This window comes from Anomaloglossus baeobatrachus, chromosome 5, assembly GCF_048569485.1.
Source record: "Anomaloglossus baeobatrachus isolate aAnoBae1 chromosome 5, aAnoBae1.hap1, whole genome shotgun sequence".
Taxonomy (NCBI): Eukaryota; Metazoa; Chordata; class Amphibia; order Anura; family Aromobatidae; genus Anomaloglossus; species Anomaloglossus baeobatrachus.
In genome coordinates, this window is record NC_134357.1 from 475,307,562 (window position 1) to 475,322,186 (window position 14,625).

The 14,625-nt window shown below is 43.2% G+C and overlaps 7 non-coding genes and 1 pseudogene across 7 annotated transcripts; all 8 read right to left on the minus strand.

Annotated features, from left to right (window-relative positions):
• Positions 1–209: 209 nt before the first annotated feature.
• On the minus strand, positions 210–316 carry LOC142313489 (U6 spliceosomal RNA). Its single transcript, XR_012754486.1, has one exon. It is a non-coding gene; the product is annotated as a U6 spliceosomal RNA (small nuclear RNA).
• A 1,754-nt stretch (positions 317–2,070) lies between these two features.
• Positions 2,071–2,177, minus strand: LOC142313524 (U6 spliceosomal RNA). Its single transcript, XR_012754519.1, has one exon. It is a non-coding gene; the product is annotated as a U6 spliceosomal RNA (small nuclear RNA).
• A 1,746-nt stretch (positions 2,178–3,923) lies between these two features.
• LOC142313490 (U6 spliceosomal RNA) lies at positions 3,924–4,030 on the minus strand. Its single transcript, XR_012754487.1, has one exon. It is a non-coding gene; the product is annotated as a U6 spliceosomal RNA (small nuclear RNA).
• A 1,753-nt stretch (positions 4,031–5,783) lies between these two features.
• Positions 5,784–5,890, minus strand: LOC142313491 (U6 spliceosomal RNA). The gene has a single exon (XR_012754488.1). It is a non-coding gene; the product is annotated as a U6 spliceosomal RNA (small nuclear RNA).
• Positions 5,891–7,650: 1,760 nt separating this feature from the next.
• On the minus strand, positions 7,651–7,757 carry LOC142313554 (U6 spliceosomal RNA). The gene has a single exon (XR_012754548.1). It is a non-coding gene; the product is annotated as a U6 spliceosomal RNA (small nuclear RNA).
• A 1,727-nt stretch (positions 7,758–9,484) lies between these two features.
• LOC142313555 (U6 spliceosomal RNA) lies at positions 9,485–9,591 on the minus strand. The gene has a single exon (XR_012754549.1). It is a non-coding gene; the product is annotated as a U6 spliceosomal RNA (small nuclear RNA).
• A 1,753-nt stretch (positions 9,592–11,344) lies between these two features.
• Positions 11,345–11,451, minus strand: LOC142313556 (U6 spliceosomal RNA). Its single transcript, XR_012754550.1, has one exon. It is a non-coding gene; the product is annotated as a U6 spliceosomal RNA (small nuclear RNA).
• A 1,753-nt stretch (positions 11,452–13,204) lies between these two features.
• Positions 13,205–13,291, minus strand: LOC142313579 (U6 spliceosomal RNA; annotated as a pseudogene).
• Positions 13,292–14,625: the final 1,334 nt, after the last annotated feature.

Below are 14,625 nucleotides of genomic sequence, written 5' to 3' on the forward strand. Positions count from 1 at the left end.
ATGGTAAAACTTATGGTTTCATTTAAAAGTACAACTCGTCCTGCAAAAAACAAGCTCTCATATGGCAAGATTGACTGAAAAATAAAAAAGTTACGTCTCTCGGAAGAAGGGGAGCAAAAAACAAAACAGCAAAAACAGAAAACGCTCTGCGGCTGAAACGGTTAACTCAGTAAATGAGGGTCAAAAAAAATTGGGGTTGAGAAATGCGTCAAAATATGGAACGCTTCACGAATTTGCGTGTCATCCTTGCGCAGGGGCCATGCTAATCTTCTCTGTATCGTTCCAATTTTAGTATATGTGCTGCCGAAGCGAGCACAAACTCAGGGCCGACCTGACCGCTATATATAGTCCTGGAAGAGGGAATATTTGCAGTTAGGGAGATTTTCTTTTTTTTATCAGTAAATTCTAAAAGGTTTTGTGAAGCATTCTATGAATGTTGCAGTTAAATTGGAAAAAAATAATCAAGGGAAAAAATAAGTAATATTTTGTCACACATTAATATGCAAATGAGAACCACGCTGCACAGGATCCTGGGAGAACGTGTGGTGGCAGCTGTGGCTGTTACAGACGGCAGTGACTGTGGAATATATGGACAAGTCTATCACCTGAGGCAATTACTGCTGATCCGGGGCTTTTACCTCAGGAGTAGAGTTGAGCGGACTTCTAATAATCCTGGTCTGGCGGATCCGCCGCGGGTTGAACAATAAGTCCGGATCCGATCCGGAGTTCGGACCTATATAAGTCAATGGGGAGCGGATCCGGGACGGGAGAAAGGAGAGAGGAGAGAGAGGGAAAGGGAGAGGGAGAGAGAGAAAGGGAGTGGGAGAGAGGGAGAGAGGGAGGGAGAGTGGGAAAGAGAGAGAGAGGGAAAGAGGGAGAGAGGGAGAGAGAGAGAGAGGGAGAGAGGGAAAGAGAGAGGGAGAGAGGGAAAGAAAGAGGGAGAGAGAGGGAGAGACAGAGAGAGGGAGGGAGAGTGAGAGGGGGAGAGAGAGAGAGAGACCCGGATCGTGCTGCTGGATACCCGGGTCCGGGTTAGACCCGGATCGGACTCTGAAACCGCGCGGATCCGGATTTTTAAAGTTCGGGTCTGCTCAACACTAGTCTCCAGTCAAGGAGACCACCTATGCCAAAACATGGTATCCATCCACAGACAGCTGTTTTGGGTTATTTGCCCCTTTTTTTGCAGAGCGATCGCATTGTTGATCCATATAGCCCCCTAGGGGGACTAGTAAAATAAAAAAAAAAGTTTTAAAAAATAAGAAAAACCCTAAAAGTTAAAATCACCCCCCTTTCACCCCATTGAAAATGAAAGGGTTAAAAAAATAAAAAATATACACATATTTGGGATCGCCGCGTTAAGAAATGCCCGATTTATCAACACATAAAATCAATCAACCTGATTGGTAAATGGCGTAGTGGAAAAACAATTCCAAATGCTAAAATTACGTGTTTTTTTGTCGCCGCAAGTTTTACGCAAAATGCAATAACAGGCGATCAAAATGTAGCATCTGCGCAAAAATGGTATCATTAAAAATGTCAGCTCGAGATGCAAAAAAATAAGCCCTCACTGAGCCATAGATCCCAAAAAATGAGAATGCTATTGTTTTCGGAAAATGGCGCAAAACGTACACCACTTTTATTGGACAAGCTTTTGAATTTTTTTTAACCCCTTAGATACAAGTAAACCTATACATGTTTGGTGTCTACAAACTCGCACCGACCTCAGGCATCCCACCCACACATCAGTTTTACCATATAGTGAACACGGTGAATAAAATATCCCAAAAACTATTGTGCGATCACACTTTTTTTGCAGTTTTTCCACACTTGGAATTTTGTTTGCTGTTTTCCAGTACACTATATGGTAAAACTTATGGTTTCATTTAAAAGTACAACTCGTCCTGCAAAAAACAAGCTCTCATATGGCAAGATTGACTGAAAAATAAAAAAGTTACGTCTCTCGGAAGAAGGGGAGCAAAAAACAAAACAGCAAAAACAGAAAACGCTCTGCGGCTGAAACGGTTAACTCAGTAAATGAGGGTCAAAAAAAATTGGGGTTGAGAAATGCGTCAAAATATGGAACGCTTCACGAATTTGCGTGTCATCCTTGCGCAGGGGCCATGCTAATCTTCTCTGTATCGTTCCAATTTTAGTATATGTGCTGCCGAAGCGAGCACAATCTCAGGGAAGACCTGACCGCTATATATAGTCCTGGAAGAGGGAATATTTGCAGTTAGGGAGATTTTCTTTTTTTTATCAGTAAATTCTAAAAGGTTTTGTGAAGCATTCTATGAATGTTGCAGTTAAATTGGAAAAAAATAATCAAGGGAAAAAATAAGTAATATTTTGTCACACATTAATATGCAAATGAGATCCACGCTGCACAGGATCCTGGGAGAACGTGTGGTGGCAGCTGTGGCTGTTACAGACGGCAGTGACTGTGGAATATATGGACAAGTCTATCACCTGAGGCAATTACTGCTGATCCGGGGCTTTTACCTCAGGAGTAGAGTTGAGCGGACTTCTAATAATCCTGGTCTGGCGGATCCGCCGCGGGTTGAACAATAAGTCCGGATCCGATCCGGAGTTCGGACCTATATAAGTCAATGGGGAGCGGATCCGGGACGGGAGAAAGGAGAGAGGAGAGAGAGGGAAAGGGAGAGGGAGAGAGAGAAAGGGAGTGGGAGAGAGGGAGGGAGAGTGGGAAAGAGAGAGAGAGGGAAAGAGGGAGAGAGGGAGAGAGAGAGAGAGGGAGAGAGGGAAAGAGAGAGGGAGAGAGGGAAAGAAAGAGGGAGAGAGAGGGAGAGACAGAGAGAGGGAGGGAGAGTGAGAGGGGGAGAGAGAGAGAGAGACCCGGATCGTGCTGCTGGATACCCGGGTCCGGGTTAGACCCGGATCGGACTCTGAAACCGCGCGGATCCGGATTTTTAAAGTTCGGGTCTGCTCAACACTAGTCTCCAGTCAAGGAGACCACCTATGCCAAAACATGGTATCCATCCACAGACAGCTGTTTTGGGTTATTTGCCCCTTGTTTTGCAGAGCGATCGCATTGTTGATCCATATAGCCCCCTAGGGGGACTAGTAAAATAAAAAAAAAAGTTTTAAAAAATAAGAAAAACCCTAAAAGTTAAAATCACCCCCCTTTCACCCCATTGAAAATGAAAGGGTTAAAAAAATAAAAAATATACACATATTTGGGATCGCCGCGTTAAGAAATGCCCGATTTATCAACACATAAAATCAATCAACCTGATTGGTAAATGGCGTAGTGGAAAAACAATTCCAAATGCTAAAATTACGTGTTTTTTTGTCGCCGCAAGTTTTACGCAAAATGCAATAACAGGCGATCAAAATGTAGCATCTGCGCAAAAATGGTATCATTAAAAATGTCAGCTCAAGATGCAAAAAAATAAGCCCTCACTGAGCCATAGATCCCAAAAAATGAGAATGCTATTGTTTTCGGAAAATGGCGCAAAACGTACACCACTTTTATTGGACAAGCTTTTGAATTTTTTTTAACCCCTTAGATACAAGTAAACCTATACATGTTTGGTGTCTACAAACTCGCACCGACCTCAGGCATCCCACCCACACATCAGTTTTACCATATAGTGAACACGGTGAATAAAATATCCCAAAAACTATTGTGCGATCACACTGTTTTTGCAGTTTTTCCACACTTGGAATTTTGTTTGCTGTTTTCCAGTACACTATATGGTAAAACTTATGGTTTCATTTAAAAGTACAACTCGTCCTGCAAAAAACAAGCTCTCATATGGCAAGATTGACTGAAAAATAAAAAAGTTACGTCTCTCGGAAGAAGGGGAGCAAAAAACAAAACAGCAAAAACAGAAAACGCTCTGCGGCTGAAACGGTTAACTCAGTAAATGAGGGTCAAAAAAAATTGGGGTTGAGAAATGCGTCAAAATATGGAACGCTTCACGAATTTGCGTGTCATCCTTGCGCAGGGGCCATGCTAATCTTCTCTGTATCGTTCCAATTTTAGTATATGTGCTGCCGAAGCGAGCACAAACTCAGGGAAGACCTGACCGCTATATATAGTCCTGGAAGAGGGAATATTTGCAGTTAGAGAGATTTTCTTTTTTTTATCAGTAAATTCTAAAAGGTTTTGTGAAGCATTCTATGAATGTTGCAGTTAAATTGGAAAAAAATAATCAAGGGAAAAAATAAGTAATATTTTGTCACACATTAATATGCAAATGAGATCCACGCTGCACAGGATCCTGGGAGAACGTGTGGTGGCAGCTGTGGCTGTTACAGACGGCAGTGACTGTGGAATATATGGACAAGTCTATCACCTGAGGCAATTACTGCTGATCCGGGGCTTTTACCTCAGGAGTAGAGTTGAGCGGACTTCTAATAATCCTGGTCTGGCGGATCCGCCGCGGGTTGAACAATAAGTCCGGATCCGATCCGGAGTTCGGACCTATATAAGTCAATGGGGAGCGGATCCGGGACGGGAGAAAGGAGAGAGGAGAGAGAGGGAAAGGGAGAGGGAGAGAGAGAAAGGGAGTGGGAGAGAGGGAGAGAGGGAGGGAGAGTGGGAAAGAGAGAGAGAGGGATAGAGGGAGAGAGAGAGGGAGAGAGGGGGAGAGAGAGGGAGAGAGGGAAAGAGAGAGGGAGAGAGGGAAAGAAAGAGGGAGAGGGAGAGACAGAGAGAGGGAGGGAGAGTGAGAGGGGGAGAGAGAGAGACCCGGATCGTGCTGCTGGATACCCGGGTCCGGGTTAGACCCGGATCGGACTCTGAAACCGCGCGGATCCGGATTTTTAAAGTTCGGGTCTGCTCAACACTAGTCTCCAGTCAAGGAGACCACCTATGCCAAAACATGGTATCCATCCACAGACAGCTGTTTTGGGTTATTTGCCCCTTGTTTTGCAGAGCGATCGCATTGTTGATCCATATAGCCCCCTAGGGGGACTAGTAAAATAAAAAAAAAAGTTTTAAAAAATAAGAAAAACCCTAAAAGTTAAAATCACCCCCCTTTCACCCCATTGAAAATGAAAGGGTTAAAAAAATAAAAAATATACACATATTTGGTATCGCCGCGTTAAGAAATGCCCGATTTATCAACACATAAAATCAATCAACCTGATTGGTAAATGGCGTAGTGGAAAAACAATTCCAAATGCTAAAATTACGGGTTTTTTTGTCGCCGCAAGTTTTACGCAAAATGCAATAACAGGCGATCAAAATGTAGCATCTGCGCAAAAATGGTATCATTAAAAATGTCAGCTCGAGATGCAAAAAAATAAGCCCTCACTGAGCCATAGATCCCAAAAAATGAGAATGCTATGGTTTTCGGAAAATGGCGCAAAACGTACACCACTTTTATTGGACAAGCTTTTGAATTTTTTTTAACCCCTTAGATACAAGTAAACCTATACATGTTTGGTGTCTACAAACTCGCACCGACCTCAGGCATCACACCCACACATCAGTTTTACGATATAGTGAACACGGTGAATAAAATATCCCAAAAACTATTGTGCGATCACACTTTTTTTGCAGTTTTTCCACACTTGGAATTTTGTTTGCTGTTTTCCAGTACACTATATGGTAAAACTTATGGTTTCATTTAAAAGTACAACTCGTCCTGCAAAAAACAAGCTCTCATATGGCAAGATTGACTGAAAAATAAAAAAGTTACGTCTCTCGGAAGAAGGGGAGCAAAAAACAAAACAGCAAAAACAGAAAACGCTCTGCGGCTGAAACGGTTAACTCAGTAAATGAGGGTCAAAAAAATTGGGGTTGAGAAATGCGTCAAAATATGGAACGCTTCACGAATTTGCGTGTCATCCTTGCGCAGGGGCCATGCTAATCTTCTCTGTATCGTTCCAATTTTAGTATATGTGCTGCCGAAGCGAGCACAAACTCAGGGCCGACCTGACCGCTATATATAGTCCTGGAAGAGGGAATATTTGCAGTTAGGGAGATTTTCTTTTTTTTATCAGTAAATTCTAAAAGGTTTTGTGAAGCATTCTATGAATGTTGCAGTTAAATTGGAAAAAAATAATCAAGGGAAAAAATAAGTAATATTTTGTCACACATTAATATGCAAATGAGATCCACGCTGCACAGGATCCTGGGAGAACGTGTGGTGGCAGCTGTGGCTGTTACAGACGGCAGTGACTGTGGAATATATGGACAAGTCTATCACCTGAGGCAATTACTGCTGATCCGGGGCTTTTACCTCAGGAGTAGAGTTGAGCGGACTTCTAATAATCCTGGTCTGGCGGATCCGCCGCGGGTTGAACAATAAGTCCGGATCCGATCCGGAGTTCGGACCTATATAAGTCAATGGGGAGCGGATCCGGGACGGGAGAAAGGAGAGAGGAGAGAGAGGGAAAGGGAGAGGGAGAGAGAGAAAGGGAGTGGGAGAGAGGGAGAGAGGGAGGGAGAGTGGGAAAGAGGGAAAGAGGGAGGGAGAGAGGGAGAGAGGGGGAGAGAGAGGGAGAGAGAGGGAGAGAGGGAAAGAGAGAGGGAGAGAGGGAAAGAAAGAGGGAGAGGGAGAGACAGAGAGAGGGAGGGAGAGTGAGAGGGGGAGAGAGAGAGAGAGACCCGGATCGTGCTGCTGGATACCCGGGTCCGGGTTAGACCCGGATCGGACTCTGAAACCGCGCGGATCCGGATTTTTAAAGTTCGGGTCTTCTCAACACTAGTCTCCAGTCAAGGAGACCACCTATGCCAAACCATGGTATCCATCCACAGACAGCTGTTTTGGGTTATTTGCCCCTTGTTTTGCAGAGCGATCGCATTGTTGATCCATATAGCCCCCTAGGGGGACTAGTAAAATAAAAAAAAAAGTTTTAAAAAATAAGAAAAACCCTAAAAGTTAAAATCACCCCCCTTTCACCCCATTGAAAATGAAAGGGTTAAAAAAATAAAAAATATACACATATTTGGTATCGCCGCGTTAAGAAATGCCCGATTTATCAACACATAAAATCAATCAACCTGATTGGTAAATGGCGTAGTGGAAAAACAATTCCAAATGCTAAAATTACGGGGTTTTTTGTCGCCGCAAGTTTTACGCAAAATGCAATAACAGGCGATCAAAATGTAGCATCTGCGCAAAAATGGTATCATTAAAAATGTCAGCTCGAGATGCAAAAAAATAAGCCCTCACTGAGCCATAGATCCCAAAAAATGAGAATGCTATGGTTTTCGGAAAATGGCGCAAAACGTACACCACTTTTATTGGACAAGCTTTTGAATTTTTTTTAACCCCTTAGATACAAGTAAACCTATACATGTTTGGTGTCTACAAACTCGCACCGACCTCAGGCATCCCACCCACACATCAGTTTTACCATATAGTGAACACGGTGAATAAAATATCCCAAAAACTATTGTGCGATCACACTTTTTTTGCAGTTTTTCCACACTTGGAATTTTGTTTGCTGTTTTCCAGTACACTATATGGTAAAACTTATGGTTTCATTTAAAAGTACAACTCGTCCTGCAAAAAACAAGCTCTCATATGGCAAGATTGACTGAAAAATAAAAAAGTTACGTCTCTCGGAAGAAGGGGAGCAAAAAACAAAACAGCAAAAACAGAAAACGCTCTGCGGCTGAAACGGTTAACTCAGTAAATGAGGGTAAAAAAAAATTGGGGTTGAGAAATGCGTCAAAATATGGAACGCTTCACGAATTTGCGTGTCATCCTTGCGCAGGGGCCATGCTAAGCTTCTCTGTATCGTTCCAATTTTAGTATATGTGCTGCCGAAGCGAGCACAAACTCAGGGCCGACCTGACCGCTATATATAGTCCTGGAAGAGGGAATATTTGCAGTTAGGGAGATTTTCTTTTTTTTTATCAGTAAATTCTAAAAGGTTTTGTGAAGCATTCTATGAATGTTGCAGTTAAATTGGAAAAAAATAATCAAGGGAAAAAATAAGTAATATTTTGTCACACATTAATATGCAAATGAGATCCACGCTGCACAGGATCCTGGGAGAACGTGTGGTGGCAGCTGTGGCTGTTACAGACGGCAGTGACTGTGGAATATATGGACAAGTCTATCACCTGAGGCAATTACTGCTGATCCGGGGCTTTTACCTCAGGAGTAGAGTTGAGCGGACTTCTAATAATCCTGGTCTGGCGGATCCGCCGCGGGTTGAACAATAAGTCCGGATCCGATCCGGAGTTCGGACCTATATAAGTCAATGGGGAGCGGATCCGGGACGGGAGAAAGGAGAGAGGAGAGAGAGGGAAAGGGAGAGGGAGAGAGAGAAAGGGAGTGGGAGAGAGGGAGAGAGGGAGGGAGAGTGGGAAAGAGAGAGAGAGGGAGAGAGAGAGAGGGAGAGAGGGAAAGAGGGAAAGAGGGAGAGGGAGAGAGAGGGAGAGACAGAGAGAGGGAGGGAGAGTGAGAGGGGGAGAGAGAGAGAGAGACCCGGATCGTGCTGCTGGATACCCGGGTCCGGGTTAGACCCGGATCGGACTCTGAAACCGCGCGGATCCGGATTTTTAAAGTTCGGGTCTGCTCAACACTAGTCTCCAGTGAAGGAGACCACCTATGCCAAAACATGGTATCCATCCACAGACAGCTGTTTTGGGTTATTTGCCCCTTGTTTTGCAGAGCGATCGCATTGTTGATCCATATAGCCCCCTAGGGGGACTAGTAAAATAAAAAAAAAAGTTTTAAAAAATAAGAAAAACCCTAAAAGTTAAAATCACCCCCCTTTCACCCCATTGGAAATGAAAGGGTTAAAAAAATAAAAAATATACACATATTTGGTATCGCCGCGTTAAGAAATGCCCGATTTATCAACACATAAAATCAATCAACCTGATTGGTAAATGGCGTAGTGGAAAAACAATTCCAAATGCTAAAATTACGGGTTTTTTTGTCGCCGCAAGTTTTACGCAAAATGCAATAACAGGCGATCAAAATGTAGCATCTGCGCAAAAATGGTATCATTAAAAATGTCAGCTCGAGATGCAAAAAAATAAGCCCTCACTGAGCCATAGATCCCAAAAAATGAGAATGCTATGGTTTTCGGAAAATGGCGCAAAACGTACACCACTTTTATTGGACAAGCTTTTGAATTTTTTTTAACCCCTTAGATACAAGTAAACCTATACATGTTTGGTGTCTACAAACTCGCACCGACCTCAGGCATCCCACCCACACATCAGTTTTACCATATAGTGAACACGGTGAATAAAATATCCCAAAAACTATTGTGCGATCACACTTTTTTTGCAGTTTTTCCACACTTGGAATTTTGTTTGCTGTTTTCCAGTACACTATATGGTAAAACTTATGGTTTCATTTAAAAGTACAACTCGTCCTGCAAAAAACAAGCTCTCATATGGCAAGATTGACTGAAAAATAAAAAAGTTACGTCTCTCGGAAGAAGGGGAGCAAAAAACAAAACAGCAAAAACAGAAAACGCTCTGCGGCTGAAACGGTTAACTCAGTAAATGAGGGTAAAAAAAAATTGGGGTTGAGAAATGCGTCAAAATATGGAACGCTTCACGAATTTGCGTGTCATCCTTGCGCAGGGGCCATGCTAAGCTTCTCTGTATCGTTCCAATTTTAGTATATGTGCTGCCGAAGCGAGCACAAACTCAGGGCCGACCTGACCGCTATATATAGTCCTGGAAGAGGGAATATTTGCAGTTAGGGAGATTTTCTTTTTTTTTATCAGTAAATTCTAAAAGGTTTTGTGAAGCATTCTATGAATGTTGCAGTTAAATTGGAAAAAAATAATCAAGGGAAAAAATAAGTAATATTTTGTCACACATTAATATGCAAATGAGATCCACGCTGCACAGGATCCTGGGAGAACGTGTGGTGGCAGCTGTGGCTGTTACAGACGGCAGTGACTGTGGAATATATGGACAAGTCTATCACCTGAGGCAATTACTGCTGATCCGGGGCTTTTACCTCAGGAGTAGAGTTGAGCGGACTTCTAATAATCCTGGTCTGGCGGATCCGCCGCGGGTTGAACAATAAGTCCGGATCCGATCCGGAGTTCGGACCTATATAAGTCAATGGGGAGCGGATCCGGGACGGGAGAAAGGAGAGAGGAGAGAGAGGGAAAGGGAGAGGGAGAGAGAGAAAGGGAGTGGGAGAGAGGGAGAGAGGGAGGGAGAGTGGGAAAGAGGGAAAGAGGGAGGGAGAGAGGGGGAGAGAGAGGGAGAGAGAGGGAGAGAGGGAATGAGAGAGGGAGAGAGGGAAAGAAAGAGGGAGAGGGAGAGACAGAGAGAGGGAGGGAGAGTGAGAGGGGGAGAGAGAGAGAGAGACCCGGATCGTGCTGCTGGATACCCGGGTCCGGGTTAGACCCGGATCGGACTCTGAAACCGCGCGGATCCGGATTTTTAAAGTTCGGGTCTTCTCAACACTAGTCTCCAGTCAAGGAGACCACCTATGCCAAACCATGGTATCCATCCACAGACAGCTGTTTTGGGTTATTTGCCCCTTGTTTTGCAGAGCGATCGCATTGTTGATCCATATAGCCCCCTAGGGGGACTAGTAAAATAAAAAAAAAAGTTTTAAAAAATAAGAAAAACCCTAAAAGTTAAAATCACCCCCCTTTCACCCCATTGAAAATGAAAGGGTTAAAAAAATAAAAAATATACACATATTTGGTATCGCCGCGTTAAGAAATGCCCGATTTATCAACACATAAAATCAATCAACCTGATTGGTAAATGGCGTAGTGGAAAAACAATTCCAAATGCTAAAATTACGGGTTTTTTTGTCGCCGCAAGTTTTACGCAAAATGCAATAACAGGCGATCAAAATGTAGCATCTGCGCAAAAATGGTATCATTAAAAATGTCAGCTCGAGATGCAAAAAAATAAGCCCTCACTGAGCCATAGATCCCAAAAAATGAGAATGCTATGGTTTTCGGAAAATGGCGCAAAACGTACACCACTTTTATTGGACAAGCTTTTGAATTTTTTTTAACCCCTTAGATACAAGTAAACCTATACATGTTTGGTGTCTACAAACTCGCACCGACCTCAGGCATCCCACCCACACATCAGTTTTACCATATAGTGAACACGGTGAATAAAATATCCCAAAAACTATTGTGCGATCACACTTTTTTTGCAGTTTTTCCACACTTGGAATTTTGTTTGCTGTTTTCCAGTACACTATATGGTAAAACTTATGGTTTCATTTAAAAGTACAACTCGTCCTGCAAAAAACAAGCTCTCATATGGCAAGATTGACTGAAAAATAAAAAAGTTACGTCTCTCGGAAGAAGGGGAGCAAAAAACAAAACAGCAAAAACAGAAAACGCTCTGCGGCTGAAACGGTTAACTCAGTAAATGAGGGTCAAAAAAAATTGGGGTTGAGAAATGCGTCAAAATATGGAACGCTTCACGAATTTGCGTGTCATCCTTGCGCAGGGGCCATGCTAAGCTTCTCTGTATCGTTCCAATTTTAGTATATGTGCTGCCAAAGCGAGCACAAACTCAGGGCCGACCTGACCGCTATATATAGTCCTGGAAGAGGGAATATTTGCAGTTAGGGAGATTTTCTTTTTTTTTATCAGTAAATTCTAAAAGGTTTTGTGAAGCATTCTATAAATGTTGCAGTTAAATTGGAAAAAAATAATCAAGGGAAAAAATAAGTAATATTTTGTCACACATTAATATGCAAATGAGATCCACGCTGCACAGGATCCTGGGAGAACGTGTGGTGGCAGCTGTGGCTGTTACAGACGGCAGTGACTGTGGAATATATGGACAAGTCTATCACCTGAGGCAATTACTGCTGATCCGGGGCTTTTACCTCCGGAGTAGAGTTGAGCGGACTTCTAATAATCCTGGTCTGGCGGATCCGCCGCGGGTTGAACAATAAGTCCGGATCCAATCCGGAGTTCGGACCTATATAAGTCAATGGGGAGCGGATCCGGGACGGGAGAAAGGAGAGAGGAGAGAGAGGGAAAGGGAGAGGGAGAGAGAGAAAGGGAGTGGGAGAGAGGGAGAGAGGGAGGGAGAGTGGGAAAGAGAGAAAGAGGGAAAGAGGGAGAGAGAGGGGGAGGGATAGAGGGAGAGAGAGAGGGAGAGAGGGAAAGAGAGAGGGAGAGAGGGAAAGAAAGAGGGAGAGGGAGAGAGAGGGAGAGACAGAGAGAGGGGGAGAGAGAGAGACCCGAATCGTGCTGCTGGATACCCGGGTCCGGGTTAGACCCGGATCGGACTCTGAAACCGCGCGGATCCGGATTTTAAAAGTTCGGGTCCGCTCAACACTAGTCTCCAGTCAAGGAGACCACCTATGCCAAAACATGGTATCCATCCACAGACAGCTGTTTTGGGTTATTTGCCCCTTGTTTTGCAGAGCGATCGCATTGTTGATCCATATAGCCCCCTAGGGGGACTAGTAAAATAAAAAAAAAAGTTTTAAAAAATAAGAAAAACCCTAAAAGTTAAAATCACCCCCCTTTCACCCCATTGAAAATGAAAGGGTTAAAAAAATAAAAAATATACACATATTTGGTATCGCCGTGTTAAGAAATGCCCTATTTATCAACACATAAAATCAATCAACCTGATTGGTAAATGGCGTAGTGGAAAAACAATTCCAAATGCTAAAATTACGGGGTTTTTTGTCGCCGCAAGTTTTACGCAAAATGCAATAACAGGCGATCAAAATGTAGCATCTGCGCAAAAATGGTATCATTAAAAATGTCAGCTCGAGATGCAAAAAAATAAGCCCTCACTGAGCCATAGATCCCAAAAAATGAGAATGCTATGGTTTTCGGAAAATGGCGCAAAACGTACACCACTTTTATTGGACAAGCTTTTGAATTTTTTTTAACCCCTTAGATACAAGTAAACCTATACATGTTTGGTGTCTACAAACTCGCACCGACCTCAGGCATCACACCCACACATCAGTTTTACCATATAGTGAACACGGTGAATAAAATATCCCAAAAACTATTGTGTGATCACACTTTTTTTGCAGTTTTTCCACACTTGGAATTTTGTTTGCTGTTTTCCAGTACACTATATGGTAAAACTTATGGTTTCATTTAAAAGTACAACTCGTCCTGCAAAAAACAAGCTCTCATATGGCAAGATTGACTGAAAAATAAAAAAGTTACGTCTCTCGGAAGAAGGGGAGCAAAAAACAAAACAGCAAAAACAGAAAACGCTCTGCGGCTGAAACGGTTAACTCAGTAAATGAGGGTCAAAAATAATTGGGGTTGAGAAATGCGTCAAAATATGGAACGCTTCACGAATTTGCGTGTCATCCTTGTGCAGGGGCCATTCCAATTTTAGTATATGTGCTGCCGAAGCAAGCACAAACTCAGAGCCGACCTGACCGCTATATATAGTCCTGGAGAAGGGAATATTTGCAGTTAGGGAGATTTTCTTTTTTTTATCAGTAAATTCTAAAAGGTTTTGTGAAGCATTCTATGAATGTTGCAGTTAAATTGGAAAAAAATAATCAAGGGAAAAAATAAGTAATATTTTGTCACACATTAATATGCAAATGAGATCCACGCTGCACAGGATCCTGGGAGAACGTGTGGTGGCAGCTGTGGCTGTTAAAGACGGCAGTGACTGTGGAATATATGGACAAGTCTATCACCTGAGGCAATTACTGCTGATCCGGGGCTTTTACCTCAGGAGTAGAGTTGAGCGGACTTCTAATAATCCTGGTCTGGCGGATCCGCCGCGGGTTGAACAATAAGTCCGGATCCGATCCGGAGTTCGGACCTATATAAGTCAATGGGGAGCGGATCCGGGATGGGAGAAAGGAGAGAGGAGAGAGAGGGAAAGGGAGAGGGAGAGAGAGAAAGGGAGTGGGAAAGAGAGAGAGAGGGAAAGAGGGAGAGAGAGGGGGAGGGATAGAGGGAGAGAGAGAGTGAGAGAGGGAAAGAGAGAGGGAGAGAGGGAAAGAAAGAGGGAGAGGGACAGAGAGGGAGAGACAGAGAGAGGGAGGGAGAGTGAGAGGGGGAGAGAGAGAGAGACCCGGATCGTGCTGCTGGATACCCGGGTCCGGGTTAGACCCGGATCGGACTCTGAAACCGCGCGGATCCGGATTTTTAAAGTTCGGGTCCGCTCAACACTAGTCTCCAGTCAAGGAGACCACCTATGCCAAAACATGGTATCCATCCACAGACAGCTGTTTTGGGTTATTTGCCCCTTGTTTTGCAGAGCGATCGCATTGTTGATCCATATAGCCCCCTAGGGGGACTAGTAAAATAAAAAAAAAAGTTTTAAAAAATAAGAAAAACCCTAAAAGTTAAAATCACCCCCCTTTCACCCCATTGAAAATGAAAGGGTTAAAAAAATAAAAAATATACACATATTTGGTATCGCCGCGTTAAGAAATGCCCGATTTATCAACACATAAAATCAATCAACCTGATTGGTAAATGGCGTAGTGGAAAAACAATTCCAAATGCTAAAATTACGGGTTTTTTTGTCGCCGCAAGTTTTAAGCAAAATGCAATAACAGGCGATCAAAATGTAGCATCTGCGCAAAAATGGTATCATTAAAAATGTCAGCTCGAGATGCAAAAAAATAAGCCCTCACTGAGCCATAGATCCCAAAAAATGAGAATGCTATGGTTTTCGGAAAATGGCGCAAAACGTACACCACTTTTATTGGACAAGCTTTTGAATTTTTT